A 22,066-nucleotide genomic window follows, 5' to 3' on the forward strand; every position below is an offset into this window, starting at 1 on the left:
GGGGGCTCCTTGGGGATTTCCATCTCATAGTAATTGTCCTGATTGCTAATATAAGCGCTAAGTCTAGAAATCTCAGCTGCACCCTCTGGGCCTTGGTATGCTTGTGTAGACCCAATAAGCCCTCCAGTACGCTGTCTGTCATTGGAAGGTGTGTGATTTCTCCCAACATGTTGTGAATATGTCCCCAATAATCTTTGAGGCGCGGAAAAACCCATAGCATATGTATAAAACCAGCCTCCTCCTCCCTGCATCTTGGACAATGGTTCTGGGCCTCTGGGAACCTGCAGTGTATCCGTTTCGGGGGTAAAAACGCTCTATGGAGCACCATGTACTCTATGAACTTGAGTTTTGCATTACGGGACACCCGCTTGGGGTGTTCTAAAATACCCTCCCAGGCTTTATCGGTGAGTACCATATCTGTTGTTTCTGCCCATTTCCCACGGAGGTCCGCAAGGCATATAGCGGCCTGCGTTCGGATGCCAGTATATATCCACCTAGCTAGGTGTCCACCCCTCCCCATATATTATAACAGATGCACCATGTCATGCTGTGGGGGCTTCCTACGCGGGGTGACCATGTATTCTTAATGTAATGCACTATCATTGCATGTAGTAGGTAAAGGCGATCAGAAGCCCCGGTGGTCCTCACAAATGTGCCATGGTCCATAAGTATGCCGTCTCCAAAGAAGGAACCCACCTCCGTGACTCCAGCGGCTTCCCAAGTTTGCAGCCTAGCCATTGTGAGTCTACCACCCGTGACTGGCAGCCCCAAGAGTGGGGTATTGGGCGAGTAGGGAACCGCTTTCGATGTGTATTGCAGTGCCTTTCTCCAGCAGTGTAGGGCCATCCGCAATAGCGGTGGACCGTCCAATGGTATTCTCGCCCTCGGGAGCAGCAGACCATGTAGTGTACCCCTTTCCAGATCCTGTGTAGTATAATTCATTTCTTGTAAGTTCCTGCCTGCTGTCCAGAAGGACAGCCATTGCAGTTGGGAAGCCTAACAATACCCTCGGAAATCGGGAACTCCTAACCCTCCCCTGTCTGATTTTAGCTGTACCGTCTTGAGGCTTACCCTGCGCCTACCACTGCCCCATAAAAGTTCCACCAAGAGTGTGTCTAATAAGCGAAACGTAGATTGAGGCACCACCAGGGGCAGGTTTACAAAAAAGTACAATAATCGGGGCAACATCACCATCTTGGAGATGGCTATCCTCCCCATCATGGACAGTGGCAAGGACATCCAGAATGAGATACGAGGGTGCAGCGAGGTGATGGCCATCATCGAATTTCTACTCTAGTGGGTCTGTAAAATTTCTATATACATGGATACCCAAGTACTTAAAAGTATCCTGTGCTACCTGTATCTGATACGTACCTAATTGGATTACATCTGGACGAAGACCCTCTTGGAAGTAAAAAGCATGGGATTTCCCGGCATTAACTGCCAGCCCTGATATAGTCTCAAAGGCGGCAAACACCCTAGGGAGCGGGTTCGCCTCGCCCTCCAAGACACGTAGGTATATGAGGATATCGTCTGCATATATCGAGATAAGGTGTGTATCATATAGTATAGGAATTCCCAAATCTTCAGATGACCGTCTCAGGGCTATGGCCAGTGGCTCCATTTCGAGCACAAACAGGAGAGGGTAGAGTGGACACCCCTGTCTAGTGCCTCTGTGTACTGCATATTCCGGGGATATATATATCTCCCGGTGCGTGCCCTCGCAGAAGTGGTTAGTGTAGAGTAGGCGTACCCACTGCAAAAAATCCTGGGGGAGACCAAAACGTGACAGGGCCGTGAACATGTACTCCCACGTTATGGAGTCAAATGCCTGACGTAGGTCTAATGCCAGACAACCCGCCCTATCGTATTCGCTGGGAATAGATCTAATTACGTGGTGAAGTCTCCGTGTTGAGTGAAGTGCTGCGCGCGGGGAGGAACCTGCACTGATCGCTGTGTTTAAAGAGTGGGGGGAGCCGGAACCAGCTGGTTTGCTAAGGCCGTACTAAGAATTTTATATTTGGTAGCCAGCAACGACAGTGGCCTGAGGTACCTGTACTCCTTTACCTTCTCCACCGAAAAGGAAGCTCATATAGCCACAACTTCATCCTATTTTTCTGGCTTTGCTTTTTGGAAAATACCATTATTTTAGTCTTAGTGACATTTATGATCAAATCCTTTACTTTGCAATAAGAGGCAAAAGAGTTTAATTCTCTCTACAGACCCAGAGGCGTTAGATCCAGCATGACCCTGTTGTCTGCATAAAGAATTGAGGGTATGGTTGCACAATTTGGGAGTAAAGACACAAAGGAGGGCACCTAAACCAGGAACATCCGTTAAATAAATAGCGACCAACAATGGGGATAAGATACAAACCTGTCTTAACCCACTTGGGGTATTTATTTTATGTGAGAGAGCATCATTGCACGCTAATTCCACTTTGTCCATGTACCTTCATGGAGTGTATTATCAGTTTCAGCAGGGTGGGTGGTACTTCCCTATTTGCTCAGAGAGGGGAGCGATTAATTATTTTGAAATGCTGGAGATAGATGAATGAACATTGCATAGAGCGGCTGACCTTTCTTCAAAGCGTACTCCTCAGCAATTACTTCTATGTCAGGACCGTAGGCATGGATTATGCATTCTTTCTTCACTTTATTTTCACAGAAGCCATGTTTAACATATATAACCATAAACTACCTTTCCCATTAAACAACGATAAAGAAAGACAAAACATATGAGCCAATAGTAACACTGCCAATCCCATAATAGTCCTTCTTTGATTATCACACTCCCACTTTTGACGCTGCTGCCGTCATCTTGTGTGGTTTACTTCCTATTGTACTGAATACAGGAAATATGTAGGGGTGGGCAGTACCACTCCGCCGGCGGTGTTGTTGGATTTTTGGCCACTCAATTTCCATCCAAATTCCACAAACCCCTGCGTGGTGGAGTTTTTACTCATACACGGCTCACCAATGGAATGTTGGTGAGCATGAGTAAAAATACTCATCCACTTGCGTGATTTTTATGGGCACTAAGAGGACACCAAGCGAGATTTTCTTAATGCTGCGGTTGCAACAATTCACTGGGAGGAAGGTAGTACTCGAGTAGATAATCGAATCGAGTGGAAGCGAAGAAGCAGCACCCTTTGGATTTGTGTGCCGCATGGTGCCATTTGCTCTGATTTTGCAGTGCGAAACAAGCTCATGGCGCTACAAATCAGTGCGAGCAGCGCAAATTGCAGATTTCCACCTGTTTACGGAACTCTGTGGAATGTATGTATGTATGTATATGTATGTATAGGCATTTATATAGCGCACTACTTACCCGTAGGGTCCCAAGGCGCTTCGCTGTGTTTTTATGTAAGTCCGTGAAATTCCATGAAACAAAACTCCATGAGTTTCGAACACCCCAAGCAATATGTTGATTTCGGTTTTATTGTTTAACCAAAGCTTTTTCCCTTAACAGAGGCACTGTAAGAACAGATTTCACTGTTCCTTGTGCGGCTCCGCTGCTGCACTTCAGTGGGCTGCTGTACCCGTGGCGGTGCCTCCTCCCACTAGGGGGCACGCTTTCCTAAAACGGAGTGCCCTCACAGAGACACGCTACAAGCTCCTCTGTCGGATGGTGCACAATCAAAGTTCAAACTGAATGGTGTGCCCACAGAAAGAGTCTTGGCCACCACACCGCATGGAGCAAGACAACCATCTTTGGGGTATGTAGGTGATGCTGTACACCACACCATCTTCACAGTATTGACGTCACAACGGTGGGTCAGTATCTGTGTCAATAGCCACAGGCAAAAGTACTCACTCGTTTACACCCCATTGGGGTCTGTATTTCCATACAGGCGTGGAAGCCTGCAAATTGATACCACAAGGGACATGCACAAGTGTGAAGCCCGCAAAATAAAAAAGGGCATTCCATCCCACGGCACAACCCCATGCCTAACCTCTGGCTCTTCATACAACTATACCCAACACCAAATCATAGCTTTCAGCTACCCATACTATTATATTAGCCTCTGTGCAGCCATGCAGCATTCAGAGATGGCCAATGGCCCCCCTGATCTGAATTTGTTGGACCCTACCGTAGGTCCTAGGAAACCCCTGCAACAAACAGGGATCCTGATAAAATTCCATCTAAGGTAGGGAGTAAACGCAAATCCGTACAGGGCCTGGACTTGGACACATTTGACTACCTAAAAAGGAAATTCTTATCCCAATCTATTATCCCCTCGGGTAACCCTGACTCCAAAATTCCTATATTAGCGGGCTGGGTCTTGGAGGAGGCGATAATCTCACCGGATGTGACTGTTACCCCTGACCCGTTGGATGCAGACGACTCTCATGAGGATTCGGATGGAGACTCAGGCCCCTCTAGATCATAGTGTCCTTCCGTAGATGAGGAAAACTCTCTTGTGCCCCCTATAACACAGGGGACAGACATTTCAAACATGCTGGACCTGGATGACCTAATGCATCCCTGTTCCTTGGAGTGGTCCCCAGCTGAGAAAGTAGTGACCTATTTCTCAGGTAGACTGAGGAAACCATTGGAAAAGGAAGTTCAAGCTCGCCTTAGAGTGAAGTATCCTCGTCTCTCTTTGCAAGACAAGGTAGCCTTGACCCCAGAGATTGACACCCGAATATCCACCTTCCTGGGGAAATATATTTGAGATCCCAAGAAAGGCATTGACTGCTTGTGCTAGTCTTGCCAAGATAAACTGCTGCACGTCACAGAGCCACTCACTAAAATCTTGGATATGGCTTAAAAGGTCAAACAATCTAGGTCCCAAATTTTATTGAAAATTCTACCTGGATGGGCCCAGCGGCCCAACATCTTCATAGGAAATGCCAACTGTGCATTGTCTACTTCTCAGGAAAAAACACAGGCTTCAATGAAGCATATATTTGCACCTAAGAATATCTCTGAGGCTGGTCTTGGTATAAGGAGCACAGCTGGCTGTTCCTTTACAACCGCTGTCATGACAAGTACAGGTTAAGAGGCTTCTACCCCTCCAGAAGGCCATCCACTGAGGTGCCAGGGGAAAATCTCTACGAGGTTCCCACAGCACTACTTCGAGTAAGTGTTCGCCCTTCTTTTCAACTAAGAGTGGAAGGGCAGCTGACCCAATTCGTCCACAATTTGGAAAGTATTACATCAGACCCCTGGGTCTTCCAATCAATACAGAGTTTTCGCATTGAATTCTATAGGACTTCCCATCAAAGACGACTCCCTTATCATCTCCTGTTCTCGGAAGTAGACTTCCTTCTAATTAGGCAGGAAGTGGAGGACTTACTAAACAAAGGGACTATATCCCTTCTGTCATTCATCCACAGGGCTCTGTAAGCAATATTTACTTGGTAAAAAGGAGGAATTGAGGCCAACACCCTGTGATCAATCTGCAAGACTTCAACGAGTGTCTGGTTTATCGTCACTTCAAAATGGAAGGAATACACCTTCTGAGTGACATTTTGAATCTTGCCAGTTGGATAAGATTTATAGATTTGAAGGACGCATACCACACCATCCCCATTTTCCCACCACATCGGGGATTTCTTCCAGTCATGTGGAAAGGTAAACCATACCAGTTCACCTCCTTGCCCTTCGGCCTTTCTTCTGCGCACTGGTGTTTCACCAAGGTGCTACATCAAGCAATGGAGACCCTACGGGTTCAAGGAATCTGCCTGATGGTCTGCTTGGATGATATCCTCATCATGGACCAATGTCCTAAGAAACTTTGAGAGCACCTCCAAACAGCAATACTCCTCGTGGAAGGTCTAGGGTTCACCATCAACGCAAAAAAGTTGCTGATCCTCCTGGCACAGCAAACAACATTTCTGAGTTTTATAATCGACTCCCGCAAAACCACCTTCCGTCGAAAAAGATTGAAAACATCAGGCAAGACTCTATCAAAGGAATGGTCTTCTTTGAAGCAAATAGCTTGAATAGTGGGACTCCTTTCCTTGTCCATTCAAGCAATATGTATTTTTACTCTACAACTACAGGGCCCTACTATGAATGAAAGCTCAACACTTATGCAAAGTCTTTACATACTTGCAGAAGGTTTCTCTTATGGAAGACAGTAAGGAAGAAAGGAGATGGTGGCTCACCATATGGAAGCATGGAATGGGAGAACAATCTTCATTTCCAAATCAGATACCGTTATAGAATCAGATGCCAGCAGAAGCAACTGGGGCATCCGTTGCAGCATTTTATCCACTAGAGGGAAGTGGTCTGTACAAGAACGGTGGCACATATCAACTGTCTGGAACCTCTGGCAGGCTCGTTTGCCGTACATTGATGGACCAAAGAGACGGCACAGTGTTTGTTCTGCTGAAGATGGACAATGTTTCAGCAGCACATTACATAAACAATCTAGGGGGGACTCAATCCAGAACCCTATTGGAGTTAGGCAAGTACTCTGGAGCTTTTGTCTGGACAACAACATCTCAGTGAAAGCCAGAACACCTTCCTTGCAATGTAAACAAAGTGGCGGACTGGAACTCCAGATACCACCAGGAAACAAGTCTTTGGAAACTTAATCCTACAATCGTCAAGATGATAGAGGAATGGTAGGGCCCATTCAAGGTAGATTGTATCATGCCTGGATCACCAATTGAAGACATTCGTCAGCAGGAAACCCGATCTCCAAGAGGTAACAACAGATGCCTTTCTCCAGGATTGGGTCCAATAAAATGGATACACGTTCCCTCCCATCTCAATGAGCATGAGATTATCAGTGCAGGTGAGAAGACGGGAGGCAGAGTTAGTGGTAGTAACACCGAATAGGAGAACGAAAGTCTGGTATCCTATTCTGATGGAACTTTCTTGGGATTCCCCAATCCTTCTTCCCCTAGTGCCAGATCTCCTACAGGATCCTCAGGGAAATCCCCATCCCTTAGAATTGAATGAGCAACTGTTTCTCATAGTGTGGAGGATTTCAGTGAGCGATGGGAAGTCCCAGGACTTTCGCAAGATGCTCAATGCCTCCTATCAAAGGCCTGGACGGACGGAACAAATAAGAGAAATAAGTCCACGTGGAGAAGATGGATGGATTGGTGTCTCCAGAGGGATGTGGATACTGTGGAGTCGGATGTTGTCCAGATTCTGAATTTTCAGTCCTCTTTGGCCTCAGAAGTTCTAGCTTACAGATCAGTGAATACCTTCAGGTTGACCATATCAGCAGGGTTTCTTCTGATCGATGTACCTCCATTGGGGGAACACCCTTGGGTACGAGAAATGATGAAGGATATACATCTGTGACTTCCTCTCTAACCAAAGTGCTCAATCGTTTGGGATGTGATTGATGTCCTCACTCTCTTTTGTCATGGAAGGGTAATAAATACCTCTCTAGTGAGTAACTGTCAGGTAAGCTGGCCATGTGGTTTTGTCTTATATCCTGTAGGAGAGTTTCGGATGTCAGAGTAAGTTGTTGTGTCTAGGCAAATAAAATGTAATATGAGGTTGATTTGTGTCAGCCTTAGGGTGGTCTTCCCCCAAACTTTTTGCTTCGGACCTCCATGTTTTGCTGTATTTATTTGTTGGCCTTAGGACTCTGAGCACTTTACCACTGCTAACCAGTACTAAAGCGCATGTGCTTCTTCCCTAAACATGCTTGTGATTGGTGTGTACCTGATTGACCTATTTAATTTACTTGTAAGTCCTTAGTAAAATGGAATCCTATATACCCAGGGCCTGTAAGTTAAATGCTACCAGTGGGCTTGCAGCATTGGTTGTGCCACCCAGAGAAGAAGCCTTTCAAACCTGTCTTGGGCCCGCCATTGCAGGACCTGTGAGCACAGTTTACTGACACTCCGACTTGACATTTAAAACCTACTTGCCAAGCCTTAAACTACCCTTTTATTACATATAGGTCACTCAAAAGGTAGGTCCTAGGTAGCCCTAAGGGCAGGGCACTGTGTATGTAAAAGGTAGGACATGAACCTTTATCTTTTGAATTCCCTGGTAGTGATAATCCGCCTATTGTTGTGGTATTTTTCACTACTGTGAGGCCTACCCCTCTCATTGGGTAGCATTGAGAATTCCTTAATAATCTTTTAAGCTGTAATTCCTGATCAGAGTGGAGTATATTTTGGATGCTTCATATGTTTGGAATGGTATAAATCCTACTTACTGATGAGGTTGGATTTAAATTGACTATTAAGAAAGTGGACATTTCTCTGCACTTACTGTGTCTGCATTCTTCTCCATACTGATAGTTCATACTGGGCAGGAGGGAGGAGAGAACACTTCACTTGAATACGTAGTCTCCACAAAAAGGGATGATTTACTCCCACAGCTAGGCTTGCAGATATGACTGGGCTGAAAGAGGCCCTGTGCACTTCAGGGAGTCCTTTTGAAGTCACCCCCTACACCAAAGGCACTTTTGGGTATAAGTACTGGGTCTCTGACCCTATCTAATCAGACAATTTTGCACCTGTATACAGAAATTGCTGGCTCTACATATGCACATTGCCAGAAGAACTGCTGTGCTGCAAGTAGGGTCTACCACTCTGCTAACTGCTCTGCAATGTTGGCCTGCTGCTTGCTGAGCAGCAGGAGGGGCTGCTACTTTGTGACCTGCCTTGTTGTGCAGGCATGCTGCCTGCTACTTTTTTGCTGTGATGCCCTTTAAAGTGCTCTCCAAGGGCTTGATGGCTTGCCCCCTGTTCTCCAAAGACTCAGGGCCATCTAAGACTTTGAATTCTTGCCATGGGACTCCGCTCTATGAGGATCCAGCATTAATCCTGCATCTAAAACTCTCCTGAGTCTGTGCACCAGCTTGCGCAGCTCAACTCCGAGCGCTTCACTGGGATCATGCGTCGACAACTCCACTCCAACCCCGCATGACTAAAAGAGCAAGTGCATCACAATGGTAGCGCTTCCAGCATGTGATACCCCTGACACTACAGCATCGAGAGAGAGGGCTTTACTGTTTGGCACTACCAGGTTGACTGGACGACAATGGACAGTGTGTCAGCCCCACCTGCCCCCATGAAGAGCTCCGACGCTCTGTGTGCTGGCATCAACCAAAGCAACACGAGCCCCAGAAGCTCTCTAGAAAGGTAATGGGATTCTGACGTTAAGCAAGAGGTTCATACAATTGCCTGCACACTTACAGACCCCTTGCTTTTCTATGGTCGGACCCCTACAAACCCATTGACGAGTGCTGCTTGGGCACAAAGGGTGCCTGTGTGCACCGAGCTACCCCCAGTTGGGATCAAGAACACTTTGAAACCTGTATTTCCAATACTTTAAAGAACATAATGGTAGCAACTGCATATTTTCACGCTGTATTCCCTTGTGCGTTGAGTGTAACAACTTGAGAATATTTAATCGGATTTATATTGTTTTGGGGTTATTTTGTTGATAATACAATACCTATTTGTATAAACCTGTGTGGAATCTTTTTGTGGTGTATTCATTGTGTTACTGTGACTAGAGTGGTGGGTTCTTCCTGGCTTGGGTGTCTGCTTTAGCCTTTCAGAGACCCCATTTCTAACAATTTTCTATCCAGCATTTGATGAACAGCCCAAATTGTGTGAAGTAAGATGCATTTAAGCCTATGAGGATATGACCTCTGAGTTTCGTACCCAAAATAAACCACTGATCCTCTTATCCATTTGCAAGCCATTCCATGTAGTTTCCTCCCCCACTATAGTGAGATGGGTCCGATGGTCCATACAAGAGGCTGATATCGACACTTCCAACTTCGGGGTGCACTCCGTTAGAGGTGCTATTACCTCAAAAGCCTTTGCCCTAGGAGCCTGGCTGGAGGACATTCATTGGTCCTCAGATTCCATCTTTAAACATTTCTACTTCAAATCGTTCATAGACATGGCAACCCTAGTGGTCAATGAACTTTGAACATACATAATCCTCACCTCCAGTCCTGACATAAAATGAAACATTTCCTAGCTATTGTTACAGAAAGTTTCAATTCTATTACGGACTCGGAGGTGAGGATTACCCCTCCCAATGAACAGTAGGTCACAACTCACCCGTATTACGGGAGCATAGAAAAGGATATATTGCTGGTAAGTAGGCAAATATTTGTATGGTTTTGATTTATTATGATGCATATCACGTAAAATCATAGAGCTGAATTTGGAATGATGCTATGGTATTGCCACTGTTCCAAAGTGGACTCAGGCAGTGTTATATACTAGTTGTACTAACTTACATGGCTGGGTTCTGAATTATGTTGTTCTGTATTCTTCATAGGAATTGACGTGTCCAACAGGAATAACATGCAAGATGGACATGATCTTGGCTGCGCGAAGAAAGAGGGAGCCTTATAATCAGAGAAGGACTAGTATGGGACTGGCAGTGTTACTATTGGATGTATGTGTATTGTCTTTCTATCCGGTGTTACTGGAACTGAAGTTTATGGTTATATGGTAAATATTGCCTCCGAGTCCTTAATAGAATTGAAACTGGGAAGTTTTTCATTTAAGTGTATAGCATCAATCAGTCGTCGAATTACCTCTTCTGAACCCAAGTTGTGTTTTGGAAGAACAGCCTCCTTATCCGCCCATTCTTCTTATGCATTCAAAAAATGTTTTCCGTATATTTTACTGGGTTTATCTAGAGGTAGCATTCTTGAACCTTTTTTGTAAATTGGGACCCTGATATTCCCTTTTCAGGCTTCTGAGATTAGATGTAAATGTATTTTAATTGTATTTTAGTGATTTTTCAGAATCTCAAGCTCAAAATAACAATCTCTTACAGCAATTTTCATTTGTCCCCACTCTCCCTTCACCCTGTCCTCTGGGATCACCATCTTTCTTTCTTTGTATCATTCCCGCTGATGACGGTAGTCCTTATACAAATCAAGCTGTAAGCGGCTGTTGTCTTTTTACTCTTTTGAATTGTCCAGGTTAGCCCGGGTCTGTTCCCCGCATCCCCTCTAGGTCTCCTGTGGCTTTCTGTACAGTGCTACTTCTCTCCTGCCCATCCACTCCATATTGTACCAAATGTTTTGGGACAACCTCTCCTCTTATATATAATCTTTCCTGTGCTTAGCAAATGTTAATTTCACTTTTCCAGTCTTAGACTTCTGGTACCTTCGTTGAACCCCCATGTAATTGATAGTTCTCATTTGGCCAGAATAAAGCCCAGGCTAATAAGGGGTTTCTTGTAGGAGGACGAATATGTATAACTTCATATTCCCAACATCACTAACTCTTAACCGGGTTCTAAATGTGTCAATGTGTCTCCCTCCAGTCTTTGCGGAACACTTTCCTAAAATGTTTCAAAATGTATGAAAGAATTTGCCCCTCTGCCACTTCCCTGTAGGCATGTCTTATCTGGAGCTGTTCCCATTTGCTGTAGAAGGACTCCAGTGTAGTATCCCCGATGTAATATCTTAAGTTGCATCAGACCGAAAGTGCCTTGATCACCGATACTATGGGGAATTGCAATGCTTCCCCTAGTCCTCTTCCTCTATCCCTCCCACCTCATTCTGCCATCTAATTTGTAGGTGCTCTAGGTCCCTTTGCATGTTTCTCTGTAAAGTCTGATATGTGAGAGATATCACCCTAGTTGTCACATGGCCATTCATCAGTCTATTCTCCAGGGGGAGGACTCCATAGTTCCTTCATCCAGTGGCACTGCCGCTTTCAGCGTGTGGCGCAGGTGGAGATACTTAAACGCATGGGAGGTCAGCTTATTGTATTCTGTCTGAAGATGGTCAAATGGAACAACTCTGCTCGCATCCCACACCTCAGTGAGAGTAGAAATACCTATATAATCCAATTTCTGGAATTCAGGAAAATCTTGCTACTGTGATTAGCTTCGTGCCCAGCTATAGAGGGTTTTTGCTGTGAGACGCTTATGACATCCGACTTCTCTATTCAGCGTATGCCCGGTAGTAAGTACCATTGTTGCCAAAGGGGCATCTGTGGGTACTCTCCCGCCATATAATACCCCTTCTCCCCCAGTGCCGCCCGGTCAAGTCGGAAAGCCGGGTCTTCCAACTATACATATGCCCACTCATTAACTATGCAAACCTGTGCTGCCTCATAGTATTATTGTACATTCAAGAGTGCACTGCTCCCCTCATATGCAGAGTGCTGGAGAGTGGATAGCGCTATCCTCGGTGGGCCGGCCTGCCAGAGTAGAGTTCTTAATAATGCGTTTATGATCTGAAAAAAACAACTTGGGTATGTGGGCTGTTTTGGAATATGTAAGTGAATCTAGGTAGGGCGGTCATTTTAAATAGTGCAGTTCTTCCAGTCATGTGTTTAATGTCTTACTCAAGTCTCCAGAGTAGCAGGACTAGATTAACTTTGTTGTGGGATTTCTTCCCTCTGGAGATCCACAGTCCCAAATATTTGAAGTGACATTGTCTGACGCTTAGTGGTATGGGCAGACTTATGTTTACCTTCCACGTGCCCATTGGCAATATCAGGGACTTCCCCCACTTAATTTACAGTCTGTAGCATCTCTCATAAAATTCAAATATTTCACCTACTCTCACTACTTCGATCAGAGTTCACTAAGTACAGCAGGACATCATCTGCATATAGTGAGATGTGCTCTTCCCATAGGGAGGGGTCCCATCTTCAGACTTCGATCTGGGCGTCAGTCCGCATCCATTAGCTGAGTAGTCCCATCACAAATAAAAACAGCATTGGTGATAGAGAGCAGCCTTGCCTCATTCCTCTCCATATCAGGAAGTCTGAGGAGAAAATAGAATTTTTCTTCAGCCGCGCTCTAGGATTAGTGTATAATAGAAGGACCCAGGCTAAGAATATTTCCCCGAAGCCCATTTTCTCCAGGATTGCGAACAGGACAGGTCACTCTACCAAATGAAAGCCCTTGTGGGTGTCAAGGGGACCACAGCCAATAGCACCTCCACCCCTCTTTGTGCTGCTATATTATTATGAAGTCTACGAAGATTAAGGCCTCCCGATCTGTGGGGCATGCATCCATTTTGGTCTGGGTGGACCATGTCCAATATTACTCCCATTAGCCTGTAGACTAGGGCCTTGGCTAGAATTGTGATGCCTTTATTGAGTAGGGAGATTAAGAGTCTTATTTGCTAGTGGTTTCCCTGGTTTAAATATAGGAATAACTGTCACCATTCTTAAGCCTCTTCAGAGTTTCCCGTTCCCATGGGCCTCCTCGTATAACTTATTAAGCGAGCCGCAATTTTGGCTGACATTCCCCTCATGAATTCCACTGGGAGTCCCTTTGGGCCATGAGCTTTCCCAGCCTGCAGCTGTGAGAGCATGGTTCGTATCTCACTCTCAGTCAAGTTTGCTTCTAACTCTAGCACCTTCTGGTGCTTCAACTTCCTACATTGGCAGTACCGGACAAAGCCCTGGAGATCCAAATCCCTGGTCAAGTATCTTCCTTGAGTAGAAGCCTTGTATGTACTTCGCCATTACCTCCGCTATTCCTTCGCTTCCTGTGATCCTCTCTCTGATGGGCCTACAAGCTCACTAAGGTGTTCTCTGTCTTCATTCCTAGCTGCCAGCCATGGGAGAAGCTCACCTAACTTTTCTCCCGCTTCATATCTTTGTCGAACTGTGTATACCTATTTAGACTTGTTGGTTACTGAGGCCCGGTATTCTTCCTTTTTCTGGACTATCCTTTGAGTGAGCTCTTCTGTTGGGATATGGGTGTGTGTGTTCTTCAGCAGCAGGAGTTCCCTTTCAGCTCTTGAACAGTCCCGCTCCCTCTGTCTTTTTTCTCCAACCTCCTCTGAAATTATTTCTCCCCTTGTAGTGAACTTGTGGGCCTCCAACAGGGTAGCTGCACTGTCTGCAGAGTTGGTATTTTTGGTGAAATGTAATTATGTAGCCCTATTCAACCGTGTAACTTTTAGGGCGTTAGTGAGTCGCCAGGTTGCCATTCGCCATTGTCCTTTCCCCCTTGGGTTAGGTGTTTTTAATGTATTTTGCTAACAGGGAGTGATCAGATATTGCCCGTGCCCTATATTCTGCCTTTGTAAATCTGTGGAGAGTCAGCCTGAGGGCGCTAAAAAGTAATTTGTATGGGTAAGCGTGTTATGGGCCCCCGAATAATAGGAGTATCCCCAAGCTGTCTGCGCAGTGATCTCCACATATCTCCCAGACCCAGCACCTGGACAAAGCTCTCTAACTTCCCAAAGTGGGATTGTTGCACTTGTCTAATGTAAGTTCTGTCCAGTTGTGGGTGTATGATCTTATTGAATTGACCCCCCAAAATGGTTGTCACCATTGGAATGTCTGCCAGAACTTGTCCCAGGGTATGTAGTGTGTGTGTTTGCAGACCTGGGGAACTTACTCAATTAATGAATGCCAGTGTCTCTCACTTCCATTTCCCCAGAACCACTGTATACTACCCCAGAGCATCCATCCATACTTTCGTTACTTGGAGCGTCAAAGATTTATTTAACTAACATTTCCACCCCTCTGGAGGAGCCTGTAGTGATTCCTGCATGGCCTACCACCTTATGTTTCCCTCACCCTAAAGCTGGTGTACTATTACCTTTCATGAGAGTCTCTTCTATGAATACCACATCTTCTGAGTATCTTGCTAGTGCCTTCATCACTAGTCCCCTTGTAATTTTGTGACTCAGGACATTAACATTCCAAGTCAACAATTTAAGAGTATGTGCAGCCATTCATGTTGGTGCGTATGCCTTAGCCCCATCATGCCATCCATATTTAAGCTTGGTGTCTCTGTTCCCCTGAAACTTGTAGCATTGCAAACTGTTCCCCAACTATCACCCCTCCCTAACTTACCATGCTGCGGCCTTGACACTGGTTGCCCCGCCAATTCACAGTATGTTGATCGTCCCTTCAATACATAGCTTGTATACACTACCATCAAAGTCATGTTCCATTGACTAGGCTCTGTCAAGTTTAGGTCAGATGCGAATGGGATTATTATGTCACAGTTCCATCCCCATGATTAGTAGCAACTCATCAGAGGGGAGGGAAGTAGTCTCCAAGGGTTCCACATCCACCAGCTACTGAAAGCCTACTGTTGTTTCAAATAATTTCTCCCAAGGTATTTGGTGTCACCACCGGTGGGGGCGACTTCTCCTCCCAGCCCCGGATTCTGAGTGCCAGAGTCTTCTGTGCTGTCCCAATGATTGTATGGACCCAGGGGTGCCTGTTTCCTACGTTTGTGGCACCGTCTGCATTCCTGCCACTCTGGTGCTGATGTTACACACTTTACACAGCTAGGTGCTGAATATTGCTGCTGCTCCAGCAACTTTCACATCTCATCTGGGGTGGCGAAGAAGTATGTTTCACCCTGAAGAGTAACACTGACCCTGGCAGGGAAAATCAGTACTTATTTTATGCCCAGGCTCTTCAAATGTCTTTTGACCACCAGGAATGTTTCTTGTTGTTGCTACATCTGCGTGGTGCAGTCTAGGTAGATATTGACAGTCGCCCCCTCCACTTGCCATGGTCCATGTGCCCTCGCTCTTTTCAGTATAGCTTCCCTGTCACGATAATTTAGTAGTCAGACCACTATGGCCCTTGGTGGGGCTCCTGGAGACTCTCCACTGTGAACCATTTGGAGGTCTTCTCCTCCACACCGCTTCAAACAGCCAGTCCTCAAGGAACAGTTCTATTGATGGTCCTTCTGCAGACTATAGAGCACACTGGAAAGTGATAGCCAGAATGACCAGGGCCTCAATTAACAGGCTCAGAACCTGGATCAAGAGGGCCAGGATCACTGGTTGCAATATGAGTACGAACAAGAGGACAAGGTGGACCAGGACTACATAAACCAGGAGGACGAACACTAAAAGGGCAGGATATGAGTGGCCTGAATGACTAAGGGGAGCAGCAGGATCACGACCAGCTGTATCAGGGTTAGGAGGTTTAGGGCGAGGAGATCCTCCTTTTTGAGCGGCCGGACTCAAGCGGTTCGTCTGGGAGAGTTCTCTGCGGAATTTCAACCCATACAGTGTGGTGTCCCCCAGGGCTCCTCTTTGTCCCCCCTTTTATTTAACCTCTACATTGCCCCCCTCATTTTTGCTTTACAGCAACTGGAGGTCTCTGTGTACAATTACGCAGACGATCTCCAGCTTATTTTTTCCCTTTCCTCTACCCCGGAGTCCATGTCCAAAGTCCAGTCCATTATGACCTTCATCCAGGACTGGATGAACTTCAACCACCTGAAGCTCAACCCCGATAAAACGGAGTTGGTGTTGACGGGTGGTTGCTCCAGTCATTGGACCTCCTCCTTCTGGCCCCCCTCACTAGGCTCCCCTCCCACTCCTGTATCCTCTGTCAAAACCCTTGGATTTAAAATCAATAACCAACTCTCCCTACATTCTCAAGTTCTGCTGTGGTTTCCTCAGCCTTCCTTTCACTTAGGACTATCCGCAGAGTCTCTCGATTTTTCGCCCCAGACGCGCTCAAACTAATTCTTCTAGCCATGGTAACATCCCGCCTTGATTATGGCAATATCCTCTACCATGGCATGCCCAACTACCTCATGAGACGTCTCCAGCTTGTTCAAAACCAGGCCGCTCGGCTGGTTTTTAACATTTCCAAATCACACCATGTTACCCCACTTCTCTCTTCCCTACACTGGCTCCCTGTCCGGCAACGCGTCTTATTCAAGCTCGGCTGCACCATTTTTAAAGCCCGGACAGGCTCTGCCCCTTCCTTCATTAACTCGGCCATTCAATCCTACACTCCCTCACGAGACCTCCGATCCTCTTCTCACCACCTCCTCCTGGTTCCCCGCTTCAAACGGAAAAGTGGGGTGGTTCAAAATTTGCTACCACGGGTCCAGCCTTCTGGAACTCCCTCCCATTGCCCCTCAGAACCTGCACCCAGTACCCCCTCTTCCGTAGAGACCTCAAGACTTTCCTCTTCACCCAAGCCTTCCCATCCTGAATGCTCAACTTGTTCCCCTTTCCGACACACTGAGTAGCAGTTGCCAGTGAGCGCCAAGAAACCGCCAGGTGTACGAGCGCTATACAAATCCCTTCAAATTCAAATTCAAATTCAAGGTGCCCAAGGACAAGAGGACTACAAAGGAAGAGGTCCAGAATGGACCAAGACTGAGGGAACCAAGAAAGGCCAGGATGTCCAAAAAAACAGGTTTATGGTGACCAGCACAATACTTATAACAAATAGTATCTGAAGGTACGCTTTAGAGACCCAAAGAGATCCAAACTTTACCTTGTAAATCATAGGTGGGAACCTGTCAAGCTAAAGAATTACTTCAGCGTGCAAACAAAAGAAATATACTTGCTGTGTGGAGCGATTTGCCCCAGCTGTGAATAAGAAATACTTACCAGGGGATGTGGGGGTAGGCCCTGTTGTCAACCTTATGTCAAGGGTCCCAAACCTGCAGCAAACCTGTCTGTCCTGACCTCCAAGTAACGTCACCTTTATAAATTACAAGGTGACATTACTGGGGGATCTATTCTCTAGTACCACCCTGAAGAATGCCCAGGACCAATATAGGCCAATATAGTAGGGCATAAACATGTTGACGCTTTTACCTCAGGGTCATAGGACAACAACATCCTGGATGCCCCTTCCCATAGTTTTTTATCTTTCCCGCTCACCCAACAAATAAAGGGATACCTTGGTTGAGTTAGGGGTTTCCTTCAATGGAAGAAAAAACCCTTACAAGAAAATTAAGACTTCTCTAAAGTGCTCCCTGGAACCTGATTGAGCCCACCCTGTCCTTTAGGAGTTAGTGTGAACCCAATGACAAAGGATGCCACTACTAGAGTGGGTGAGGGTTATATATAAAAAGAGGTTTTCTCCTCTTCCCACCGCTAAATGCGGTGGAGTTTTTTTTCCCATCCTCCTTAATCACTGCTCCTTGGATGGGAGGATACTATTTGTGAGTTAAGACCAGCACAATAGACAATTAGGAAAGGATGATTAGGACCAAGGTGACCAAGACTAGGACAGCTGGTTGACCAGATCCATAAGAACTAGACCCAAACAAAATATAAGGGCCAGGACCAAGACAATCAGAGCAATTGCACACAGAAGCATGAGAAAAACAAGGATTATGAAAAACAAGAACAGGAGGACCATGGCCAGTAGAATAAGGGAGGTGATTCAGGCAACTGGAGCCAGCAGACAAACGTTAACTAAACCAGGAAACAAAGGACTGGGGGGACAAGAGGATCGGGAAAAAGAGAATCAGGACCAATAGGAACAGGGTGAGCAAAGGGTGGATCAGGACCAGGAACATCAGGATGACCACACCCAAGAGGACCAGGCTGTTGGGATAGAAACAGGATGGCTAGGAGAATGAGGAACAGGATGGTCAGGTCCAGGCAGACCGTAACAAGGATGACCATGGCCAGTTGGTGTAGAACTATGAAGGCAAGGAGCAAGAGGACCTGGGTAGTAGGATTAGGACCAGATCCAGGAAGACCAGGAAGATTAGGTGCATGAGAATTATGGCCATTAGGACCGTGGTACCAAAGTAAGCAAGGAAGACAAGGGGGCCAGGACCAAGGATACCAGGACCGGAACCAGGAGGACTAGGACCAGAGCAAGGAGGATCAAGAGGATCAGAACCATGAGTACCAAAAACAGCTCAAGAGTGCCAGGGGGACCCCGACCTTAGGACTGAGACCAGTGTACCAAGAGGAGCAGAAGGACCAGGACCTGGGGTAGCAGGACCACATTGAGGAAGATTAAGAGGACTAGAACAGCCAGGAAGACCAAGGGGATAGGTTGGATGGCCAAGAGGACCAGGACCAAAAAGACCAGATACAGAAGGACCCAAACTAAAAAAAACAGGACTAAGAGGTCCCAGACCAGAGGGTGCAGTACCAGAATGATCATGAGGACAAGGTACAGAGCCAGGAAGACCAGGAGAATTTAAACTAGGAGGACAAGGACTAAAAAGAAGAGGACCATGGTACAAGATGCCAGATGAACCAAGGGGACAGCAGGACCCGGAGCAGAATCACCAAGAATCGGCTAAATAAGGTGAGAATAATCAAAAGGATCAGAAGGACAAGCTCAAAGGGCCTAGGGTCAAGAGGACCAGGATGAAACAGGAAGAGCTAGAACAAGGGAGCCTGGAATAACAGCCAGGAGGGTCAGGCAGATTAGCCATACAAAGACCCAGATAAGGAGGACCAGAAGCAAGATCAAGAAGTAGGAGGATCAAGTCTTTCGATCAAAACCAGGAAGTGAACACAGACTGTGCAGACCAGAAATAGGAAGATCAATGCTAAGCAAATCAGAACAAAAGAGAGGAAGATTAATAGAACAGGACATGGAGAATCAGGAGCATGTGCCCAGGCAACCAGAGCCAGAAGGACAAGAGTTAAGAGGAGCAAGCAGGACCAATGGGACCACAACCAAGGAGACCAGGAAAATCAAGGTACAGAGGCACGGGAAGATCAAGATCTGGCATAACAAGACAAGGAATACCAGGACGAGGAGGGACAAGGAGTAGGGCGGATGGAGGAGGACCAGGAGAACTTGTCAGATGAGGAGAATGCGGACTAGAATCTGGGACTCAATGGAAGAGAATTAAGTGGTCTAGAAGAATCAAGATTAGGAGGAACAGGGCTAATAGGACCAGATGGACCAGAACAAAGGGGACTATCACCTGAAGTACCACCCAGAACAGGAGGACCAGGAACTAAGGTAGCAGGACCAAGAGGGTGAGGATCAGAGGGCCAGAACAACCAAAGCCACAAAGAACAATGGGTCCAGACCAGGTTCAAAATTATCAGGCCCAGCCCAAGGCAACCTTGCAAGGAGGGCCAGGAACACTGGATGCAGTGCCAGACGGATCAAAAGGACAGTGAACTGGATGAGAAGGATCAGGATAGCCCAAGTAAGGAGTACTAGGAGTGCCAGACCTAGGAGAGTCAGGACAACTGGGCCAGGTGGAGAAGGAACCAGCAGACCAACAGAATCAGGGTGAGTAGTATCAATAGTACCAGGATCAGGAGGCCCAAGAAGGGCTAGTATAGAAAAAGGGCCAGGAAGACCAGGATCAGAACGGCTAGAATCAGGAACTCTAGATTCAAGAAATCAGCACCAGGGTGACCAGAGCTAATCAGACCAGAGCCAGGATGAGGACCAAAACAACCCAGAAACGAGAAACATGGAAGAGAACCAGGAAGAAGACCAACACCAAAAGGTATGAAAGGATTAAGAGGAGTAGGAAAAAGACAGAGCAGATGACACCTATGTGAATCTTGGCCACATGTATTAGGGTATCCCTTTGTGAATAGTTCTTATTCATGCATCTTATACTGTCAACTCCTAAAACCCTTATTTGTTAACCCCACTTATAGAACTGATAAGTATTTGTTGAAAAATCAAAGCATGCAAAATGGCTAAAAATACAGGATTTTTACACTCTTAAGTGGTAGCAGACATTATCTGCTGGCACAGAAGGCAGAGAGTACATCAGAAGGACTGAAACTTGACCGATGGTCCTATGGGTGTATGAGCTAAAAGTAATCTGGTCAGTGAAGGATGGTAGAAAGGGTTTGAAAAACTCAGGGGCCTGAAGTCAGCAAAAATGGTTACTTGCTAACAAATGGGTCAAAGGGCCAAGGCAATTTGCAAAGTAGAGCGCATGGTCATAAGAAGGTTTCAATGAGTGGAAGCGAGGATGAGGGAGTCTCTAGATAGATCATTTCAGATGACCCTTAGAGGGATCCTGAGTTACAAAGGCCTCTGATTGCCAGCTGTGATCGATTTGGGAACCAAGGCCTGCAGTGATAGACTAGAAAAGTTGCCTGTGCAACTCTGATGGCTAGATGAAGGATGTTGGAGATACATATGTGGCAGAAATGTTTGGAAAGCCAGCAAAAAGCTATCAGGTGTGAAAATCGGTAGAGTAGTCTATGTGACTTCCAGACTTTGCACTGACATTCCATGTGCATTTATGTGATGGATGTGTAACAAGAGTATAGTAGTAAGAATTCACATATGGTGAAAGTCTGTGTGCTTGGACTAGTGGAGTGCATTTTGTATGGGCCCTGGTTTAGCACGGCAAGTGATGGAGAGTAGATAAAGCTTCCCCAGGTAGTGGGAGTGTATTGACTGCATCCCTGTGGGTGGAGGATGGAGACCCACACACTAAAGTGAGAGAAGATGGAGAGAAAGCCACAGAAATTCAGTGATCTTCATTTTCGCAAAGGGCTGATGAAAAGCTCTCCTTTAATGACAACATAGGGTAGGAGGTAGGGGCAGGCCAGAGTTTTCTCTTGTTAAAGGCAAAAATGTTTGTCTGTGCCTCATGACTGCTTCAGATTGATGACATCCAAGCACCAAGCTCTCACACTTCATTTTCTCCTTTATTTATATACTACTGCTTGGAGCCAGCACCTTTGCTACCACGGTGAGAGCCATCACCTAGCAGACAGTTTGTGTCTGAGCTACAGCCTGCAAATGACATTTGAAAGAGAATTAACCCAGACCAGTTTAGAAACCCTAGACCTGGATCTAGATCCTGTGTCCGGAAAATTAGAATCACAGTGGAACTGGAACTGATAGATCTGTACGTCACAAGAATGGAGGTAACAACAAATCTCTGTTTATTAACAGTGCCTTAATTCCTTTAATACGAGTAAAAAAGCAAATGAACAAAATATCTCTGTCAGCTTTTTTTTGTATCTTTGATGCCTGTTTGTCTTCTCTGATTTACTGGGAATATTTCCATGACATTCAGTTCAATTAATTATTATCTCATTCCTTCGCAAGTAAAGAAAACATTATCCATGTGTTGACCATATGGTGAGATTAGTGGCTCCTCCAGATCTTTTCCCCATGACCTTCTTCAGGAAAGTCTTCCCTGTCCTCAGAGAACGAAGAGGCAACGTCCATCTCTGGTGTGTAGTCTGGATGCTCATCCCCTTAAGAATTACTTCCTTTTATTCCCTTGGTGATTCCTACTTGAGAGAAAGAAGAGACAGCAAACATTTCTGGTATGTGGCCTGAATGTTCCCCAATGTGTTGTCTCTTTTAAATAGTTCAGAGACAACCAGGGAGAGCCCAAACCTTTCTGATGCCTTCTGGTGGAGTTCCAGTTAGAGTGAATGGCTCTTACATCTACAGGATTCTGATTGGGTGATCAGCTGTAAGAAATG

The 22,066-nt window shown here is 46.0% G+C and overlaps 1 long non-coding RNA gene across 1 annotated transcript in view; it reads left to right on the forward strand.

Moving 5' to 3' along the window:
* Positions 1–22,066, forward strand: part of LOC147692025 (uncharacterized) — a 172,183-nt gene that overhangs the window by 122,916 nt on the left and 27,201 nt on the right. Inside the window, exon 3 of the long non-coding RNA XR_015299804.1 lies at positions 10,231–10,350. This is a non-coding gene — a long non-coding RNA (uncharacterized LOC147692025). The remainder of the gene's footprint in view (positions 1–10,230; positions 10,351–22,066) is intronic.

This window comes from Lissotriton vulgaris, chromosome 9 (assembly GCF_964263255.1).
Source record: "Lissotriton vulgaris chromosome 9, aLisVul1.2, whole genome shotgun sequence".
Classification (NCBI taxonomy): Eukaryota; Metazoa; Chordata; class Amphibia; order Caudata; family Salamandridae; genus Lissotriton; species Lissotriton vulgaris.